Below are 9165 nucleotides of genomic sequence, written 5' to 3' on the forward strand. Positions count from 1 at the left end.
CATCTCATGGTCATCCAATTTGCAACCTACATCATTGGTTTCTAACTCTTCCTCTGGACAAACTGCCAAACTAAGACTATAGCCAAACCACTCATCCATATGTTGAGCATCAACATGAGGTGTATCCACCATAAACTCATTTCCCTTCAGCCCATCAACATCAAACATAGCAACTTCATGCACTGTAGACTCATCATTGCCACTTCATTGTAGTTTCTCTAGCTTCAAGACCATTGGTGATCCTTCAAGATTCTCCACATCTCGCACAGGAATCTCTACCAAATCTAAGCTTCCTAATTGCCAGGCAAAGAATCTTGGTCCCCTTGACCAACAACAATAACCTCACATGCATTCTCATTACTGACAATAGACTCATTCTCTTGGGCATGACAAGAAACACACACCTTATGATCAGCAACCGCACATGCAAAATCTATCACGTCATCATCCAAAATAGCATCTAACTCATCTCATCAGTCACACCATCACTCCCTTCCTGCACAATTGGTATGCAAGTATTTGTTATCTTCTCCAAGGAAGCCAATTCCAACAGATCCAATGCATTATCAAGAATACAGTTCAGCTCATCGTCCAAAGTCTTACAAGCTGCAATATCCAACTCATCACTTGGATCATCAATATGTACTTCATCCATAGTATCTTCATTAGTAACATTTTGATCATCACATTCTACCTTGACTGGCTGAAGTACAGGCACATGCAAGTCATTACTCATTTCTGAATCAAAGAGATCATCCAAGTCATTTCCATACTCAAACACATCAGGTTCCTCAGCATTAACATCACTTTCACAATCTACAGCATCATCAATAATCTTCTTAAACAACATATAAGGATTTCTCTGCCAAGAGTCAGAAGTACAATCAATAAGCTCATAATCAGTTTCAGCCTGTTTAATAGTATGATCAACAGCCTCTTCCACATTAAAATCATGACAAACAGACATACAGGAACCCTTATCCTCATCCCTGATATCATGCAAGGAAAAATTAGTAAACTGTTCACATGGTAGATAGCACACTGGAGTCTTCATCACTTCCCTAATCATAGGCTGAATCATAACTGGCTACACATCATCAATACTTCCATCCTCCTCCTCCTCATCTTCTGAAAACTCTTCAGGGATGATTCCAAAAACCTTACCCTTCTCCATTTCCAATAAGTTAATCTGTCCCATATCCTGCTCTGCAAATGTGACCTTACGGACTTCATGAACATTGGGCTGAATTCCATCCTTCATCTACATTCATCTGCATACTAGGGTCAATCACCCTATCATTCATTCCCATAGACAATTGATACATACCACCATTAGCTTTGGCTGGTTTCTCACATTGCGGACTGATATGACCCCACTCACCACAATTCCAGCATTGCACATTACTCGGATACCCTCTCCCTCTTCCAATATCTGCTGAATTTCCTTCAGAACCAGATGATGCATTAGTCTTCCTTCCCATAACACCTATGCCTCTTCCTCTTCCTGCGTAGACTCTTCCTTCCCATAACACCTATGCCTCTTCCTCTTCCTGCGCAGACTCTATCCAATTCAAACTTAAAGACTTCATGAGCTCCACTGCTTCATGAACATCTTTCTTCAATGAATCCTCCTGTTTAGGAATTGCTATAGCTTCTTTCTCAGGATGTACATTCACCATCTCTGGAACATTCACATACTTCTTCGGTACTTCCTGTATTCCCAACTGCCTCAGACGTTTCACCTTCCACTCCTTCTCACGAGCAACTCTGATAGCCTCCTCAAAGCTATCCAAATTCTTCAGCTCCACCTTCAGACGGAGGGTAGGCTCCAAACCAGCCACCACAAACCGGTCTCTCTTTATCATCTGCGGGGGTACTTCAGGAATCAAAGCCTCACACCATAGACTCCATAGTCTACCAAACTCTATCAGATAATGATCTACATCCTGACTATCCTTTTGCTGAATTTTGCACAACTCCTTCCATACTTCATTTCGGACTCCTCACATGGACAAACTATGTCAAAAATGCAGCTCTAGCTACACGACGGTACTCAGGGTCCTGTTGATGAGCATTCCTGTGTGTAGTCACAAACATCTGTAGCCATGCTTTTGCATCACCCTGTAAAGCAATAAGTCAAAATCTGAGAAAGGATCTCCGAGGTTGCCCTATCTTTCATCAAAGCTGTAAATTCCATCTTTTCCAGAAACCTGATTGCACTCTCCTGTGGCAATCCCCAATACTCTGGAAAATCCTGAGCCATCTCCCCAATCTTTCTTCACACAAACCCTTGTCTTCTTTCACAAACCGAAGGAAATTTCTTCCTCTGTGGAGGCACCAAAAAGTGATGACACGGAAGCGGTATAGCTATATATGCCTTTATAGAGTGTCACACTTCCACACACTGATATAAACACACCCAAAACACCAGACCCAAGAGTATGAACAAAACTTTATTTCAATACAAGTCTTCGTCTTTACAGAGTTGAACATCCATTACATCCTCAGAACCATCTTCATCGAGCACCCATTCACACTCAGCCCACTCTCCTTCAGTGATATGAACTATGACTGACCAGTACCCTGCATCACTATCAGAATAAACAACCTCAAACATAGAAGCATCTTCAAAGTATAGTTCCTCGATATCCGGACCAAACTCCAAGACAAGGTACATATCTGAGGTGGGCTATCCTCAAGGCTTTTCTTCAAGTTTACAAGACTGTATTTTTAGGACAGCAAAGTTTACAACTCAGCCCCAAAGCAATCCACAAAACTTGCATATAACTGACTCCAAGCTTAGAAAAAACATCAACACCTCATACAGCCGACCCTTCCACCATTTTAGAGCAGCAACGAGCAGGTCCCAAAGCTCCACGGCCCTAGCTTGCAGCATGGCATTTCTTAGCCATCTTGGCAGACAACCACCTCTCCAAAAGGCATCTTTCTTTGTCTTCTATTCCCTCAGCTTGTACACATATCGCCTCACGGCCACATAGCTCCAACAAAACCAGACCATCGGCCTTTGAGAAAATCCCAACATCATCACAACTCAACCTCAGCCCTGCGGCTCCCTCCTCTCTCCTGTTTCCAGCTTCAACAATGGTCACTTCACAACATCCTCCCACATATCCAAACTGTAGACTTCAAAGAAAATAACACAGACATCCTCTTCAAAACCAAGGCACTGCAGCACCACATCTCGAACAAAGCCTAATGTCTTCTATTATGTTTTAACAGAAGCTGCCCCATAGCATCTGTGCTTACAACCCCAAGCTATCGGCTTCTAAAGGAAACAGATGCTCTCTCACAGAACAAGAGCCTCCCCTCATAGTCTTCCTCTATGCTTCCTGGCCTACAGCCCGCAACAATAGGTGCAAGAACAAGACAGGCTTCAACACATTCAAAATCTTGAAAGCGAACTCGGTGAAGCCAAACACATAGCCCAAGCCTTCTTTAGATCACCTCTCAGGATTTAGCTAGCCCGACACACAGGCTCACAGCAGCAACAACTCCCCAGTCTCTAATGCTCCCCGGCTCAAAGTATCTCTTCTGCCCCCTGAAAATCTCCAGCGCAGCCCATGCAGGTCGCCTCTCTTCTTCTGGTTGGCTCTGGAAACTTAGAAAGCCTCTTTCCTTTGCAATGGAGATGCAGTACTTTGACCAGCTCTCTTTTGCTTTCCTTAGCCTCCTGAGCAAATTCAGCAGCCTCCTATCGCCATCTTCTCTCCGGGCATCTGCAGAAAGCAAGCCCATAGTCGACCTCTTCTGCGTTCACAGCTTACAACACCTCCAAATTCAAAAGAACATAGGCGCCTGCTTCACATTGCCACCCCACCCCTTCACCACCTTTCTTTTTTTTTCGCCTGCTAGCCCATCGACGTCCTCTCCTCTATCTCTTCTTCCCAATGCAACAAGCTTCCCTTTCCATCCCTTGTTCACGCCTCTCCGGATTTCTGGCGCACGCGGTGAAGGTAAACCTGCAGGGATGCCGTTGGCAGCCGCTATTTTGATTTTCTGGAAGCTTGAAGCTTCTAATTTCATATTAGATTTTATTACCTATGGCTGTTCATACTGCGCAGCCCTTTCAGCCAAGTCCCCGAGCCACTTAAGCCTTCCCATCCCTTGTTCACATGCCATTAGCACCACCCTTTTTGCCTCCTCATTAGCCTTAGGTCACACGCCACAAGTCATCCATGCTATATATTTACAAAGGGCATGCTCAAATGCAAACATTCAGCACTCATGCAGGCACTGACACACACATACACCCGAAGACTCGCCAACAAAAGCAACAAGATCACCACATCATGAGGATGCAAGGCCTAATGGTTATTCCTCTGCTCCTCCTATACAACAGCCCTTTCAGCCAAGTCCCCAAGCCACTTAAGCCTTCCCATCCCTTGTTCACATGCCATTAGCACACCACCCTTTTTGCCTCCTCATTAGCCTTAGGTCACACGCCACAAGTCATCCATGCTATATATTTACAAAGGGCATGCTCAAATGCAAACAGTTAGCACTCATGCAGGCACTGACACACACACATACACCCGAAGACTCCCCAACAAAAGCAACAAGATCACCACATCATGAGGATGCAAGGCCTGCTGGTTATGCCTCTGCTCCTCCTGTACAACAGATTTAATCTCAACCAAAACTCAAAACTGACCCAAACTGATTACATATTTCCTGAAACTCTTAATACTCTGCACAGTATGTACACATCATCAGTCTCTATTTTTGTCCACACAACGGCCACACCAAGTAGATTTCAGATTTTCCTCGTCTCTTCCGAATATGCCACAATTGCACCAACATTCACTGGAACTGCCACGGTCGTTCCAACTTTTGATCAACTTGCCAAGGCCATACCAACCCACAAAATTAAGTGCCACGGTTGTTCCATCATAGAACCCAACTGCCACGTCCATTCCAAATGTTCCACCGCCGCACCAAATTTTGCTCAAAACAACATGGTTGTACCATTTCCACAACTAAAGTGCCACATCCATTTCTTTCTCAGCCAAAGCTTGGTACGCCCGTTCCAACAACTACCAAGCCCGTTTTCTCAAGATGCCATGCTTATTTGCTAGAAATGCCATGCCCGTACCATCCACGTTGCCAACCGTGTCGTTCTGGAGAAAAGTATAAATATGAGTCCCACCGCCTCATTTCCTCATTTTCAGCTCACTATGTAGCCAAACTCTTGCAATTTTTTCTCTCGAGCCTTCCTTTTCTCAAACCCATTTTCCCTCATGGATGATACCTCTCAGGCTCCTCCCTGAAGGTGCACCCCACCTTCAAGAAAAAGCGTCCGGCAGGGGGCCACTTTGAAGAGAATGCCCACCACCCCACATAGCTATCACACTTGGGGGATCCCCTCATGAAACAGGTGAGAGGCCATATAATACACTTGTTGATGAAGAATAACCACAAAATAGAGCACAAGGTCCTCTACTTCACAGGGCCATGTTACAGGGTAGTGGCAGTATACCCTATCGTAAAGCTGGAGCGATTGGGGCTTGGAGGACTACCTACACTAGAGCCTAGGGGGCCGAACCTATACAATTGCCTTTATTTCACTAAGACGTATGATGCCAACTTGCATACAGGGGAAATACTGGACAATGAGGGCCATGCACAAAGAGTACAACTAAGCATGGAGCTTATCAGAGATGCTTTACAACTCCCCGCATGGAACAACCATATGTTAGGCTCACTAATGCCCCTAAGCTGACCAAGGGCACCTACAGGGGCACGACCAACAAGGATGAGGTCGAATGGGCGAACATTACTCAAGAAGATTTGGTTATGCCAGCAAGATCCCTCAAATTTCTTTTGACCACCCGTCGCTAGACCGACTAATTCAATAGATGTAGCATGTCCACCTTGGCTAGGGTGCACTAGGGGGACAGATGGTCAACTGGGCACAATATTTTCACAAAGAGCTCCACGCAATATGCTCTAATCCTCAAGGGAAGCTCACATCAGCCACTCTAACTGACAAAGGTACTTTATCATGCTGCCGGATGGGAAGAGCTACCTCGCACCATCCAACTTAGTGGCCTAGACACAGTGCAATTATCCATGCCCCCGTTGCAATACTCTCCCAAATCACCACCCGCAAAGCACCACCACCCCAAACCTAAGTGCAAGGAGCAAGTACCCCACCGCCTAATCACATGGCCCTACACAGGAGGAGCTGGCAGTTGAGGAAGCTCGAAGAAAGGCCGAGGAGGAGGAGAGGCAAAAACATGACTTTTCTCAACGAAATCTCTATGAGACATCACCCCTAGAGAGCTTCATAGATTTCCCCCCTCATTTCACAGAGGTTGGGCCCTCCTCCCCTCATTCTTCTCATCTCAACACACTAGAGGCCCCTGCTGGGAAAGGTTGGGAAGCTTCAGGTCAACCTAGGCATACACAGAGTGTACATACGGCCCATGGCACAGTGCCCTACTTTTCTCTTGGCTTTTCTCACATGGTTACGGAGTTGATTACTCAGATGATGGATTGTATCCACCGTCAATAGGAGGTGCCGCTGTTTCACAAAGAGAGATGTTACTGGCAAAGGCGCATGAGAGAGGCAGGTCTCAGAATATCTCTACCGTCAAAACAGGAGGTGGCCGATGTTTCACAAAGAGAGATGTTGCTGGAAAAGGCACAAGAGAGGCAAGTCTCAGAAGATCTCTACACGACGGCCAATCTAAATAACCTCCAGCTGTAGAATATGCTTGATGATGAGGAGCAGCAGCTTGGGCAGGCCATCACCAGGATAACAAAACTCCAGCATGCGCACCAATCTGCACAAAGGGCCCACCAAGAACTCGTAGTTGCAAATAACATTGCTCGATACTCCCAGAATAGAGCTCAAGCTATAGAAGAGGCACTTACGAAGGTACAATTGGATTTCCAGAGATACAGGGAGGTCTCAGAGGACACCATCCCCGAGATGGAGGATCAACTGGGTGAAGCCAAAGCCAAAGCCACATAGCCCACCACCGACTCCCTCTACTTCCTCCTCCAATGCCACAGACCGGAAGGTGGATACCCTTATGGATACGGCCACAGAGCTACCACTACTCGCCCTTCCCCCACATAACCCCTTCCAACTCATCGACCTCAACTACAGGAGTGTCCGGCTCAACTTACCCCAGCATAATGTCTTTTTGGGAGAGCCACTCTCCCGCCAAACATACACATATATCCTCACCAAGCTCCCTCTTGCTAGCATAACCCTCATCCCCCACTTTTACTTCCAGGGCCTCATCTCTTTCACCCACCCCCACGACTTCTATGAGCTGCCTCCCCACCCTCTCCAAGCCACATTGATTAACTGGTGTCACCTCCTTCGCTTTGGCTTCCCATCTGACCTAGCTAATCTTATTAACCTCTCCATCCTCCCTGAAGGCCTATATCCATACCCCTACTCCTTCCAAAGTACAACCAAAGCATTGCACCGCTCCCTCCACCATGATGGGATTCCTCCTTATTCCACGGCTGGCCTCTTAATACTCTAGCATAGATGTCATGTACAAATGGAAGTCATGGAAGCCACAGGAAGTCATGGAAGTCATGGAAGCCATGGAAGCCACAGGAATCTGCCAATTTGACAACTCACACGTGGCCTTCCTCATGGACTTCACCCTCGAGGAAGCGGCAGCACAGCAGCTGAAGAATTTTTCAGATCCCACACACAGCTGACTCAGCAAACGATGATCACAACCACGATGGCCATGACGGAGGTGACGACAACCAAGGTAGCCTCCCACCTCCACCCCCATCATCCTCATCTCCCCCCCACATCCCCCTCCACCCCCAAGTCTTCTCACTCAAGAACCATCACCCAATCACCTCCACACCCACCCCCATGTGGTACATTTTTAAAACCCTAAAGATCTCTCTAGCTAATAACCATGCATAAACATGCATGAACCAAGTATATACTCATCCACCCAACCACCCCTGAGCCCAAGGGTGCACACATAAATACAATGAAGTATCACATATCTTACCTTAGTGTCCCATACCACCAAGAGATATGACTTCACTCCAGCAGCACATAGCTCTAGCATGAAATAGCAAGAGAGTAGACACAATGCTCTACACAAGAGCACATAGCTCTAGTATGAAATAGCAAGAGAGTAGACACAATGCTCTACACAAGAGAACATCCTTTGAGAGTATCCCATTCCCCTATTATATAGGAGGGGCCTCAAGTGACTCTTGACTCTCCATTTCCATGTGTGACCCTTAGTTGCTTGACCCTAACCTCAACCCAAGGTTTGACCTAACCCTTGCCCCACTAAAGCATGTTCCCATGCTCCCATGTTCACAATTTGTAACACAAAAATTTGTATATTAAAAAAAATTTGCAACACAAAAGATTAGTTTCATTGTTGAACTTTTGCATGAATGAAGAGCCTCCTTCTAAAAAGGACTTCTACTATGGAAAGGGTTTGGTGAACAAATTTTCATTTGTCACCTTTCGGTTAGGAAATGTAGTGTGGAGTGAGTGGAGCGGTAAAGTATAAGTACAAATAAACAACTCATGGAAGCCATCCTATGCCAGTGTAGTGTGGAGCGAGTGAAGTGGTAAAGTAGTGGGTTAGGAAATGTAGTGTGGAGTGAAGTGGTAAAGTAGTACAATAAATAACTCTTGGAAGCCATCCTATGCTAGCAAAGTATTATGTAGAGAAAGAAACAAGTAGTCCCAAACAAAGAGTGTCTTAGACCCTCTCAAAGTATTGCCACAATAGGGTAGTTATATTTTTAGTTAGTGTTTCTTACCTTTATAAAGTCATTCATGTGCTTTAAAAAATGCATTTACAAAACTTTACCACCATTGCTTGAGAAAATGCCACTCAAGTGCACTTGGCTAGAGCACACAAAAGTGGAAATTAATCCAAGTGAGGCACTATCTAGATCCAAATAGAACTTTGTCCCATTTTGGTGAAACTTGCCATGGAACAATTTTTGCAAAACTTTCACTGCAAAAGTTAGTTTACAAGAACAGTTTGCTTTAAGAGTTTTTTATGTGAAAGCTTCTTGGAAAGAGTGCTCCCATTTAGCAAGACATTTTTTGATATGGGGCAAGAGATTTTCCATCCTTGAAAAGAAAGACACTTGCAAAAAGTTGTTTGTTTGTGAAACTTTGCCTTG

The sequence above is a fragment of the Cibotium barometz genome, chromosome 16, assembly GCF_041138505.1.
Source record: "Cibotium barometz isolate CiBa-2024 chromosome 16, ASM4113850v1, whole genome shotgun sequence".
NCBI classification, from domain to species: Eukaryota; Viridiplantae; Streptophyta; class Polypodiopsida; order Cyatheales; family Cibotiaceae; genus Cibotium; species Cibotium barometz.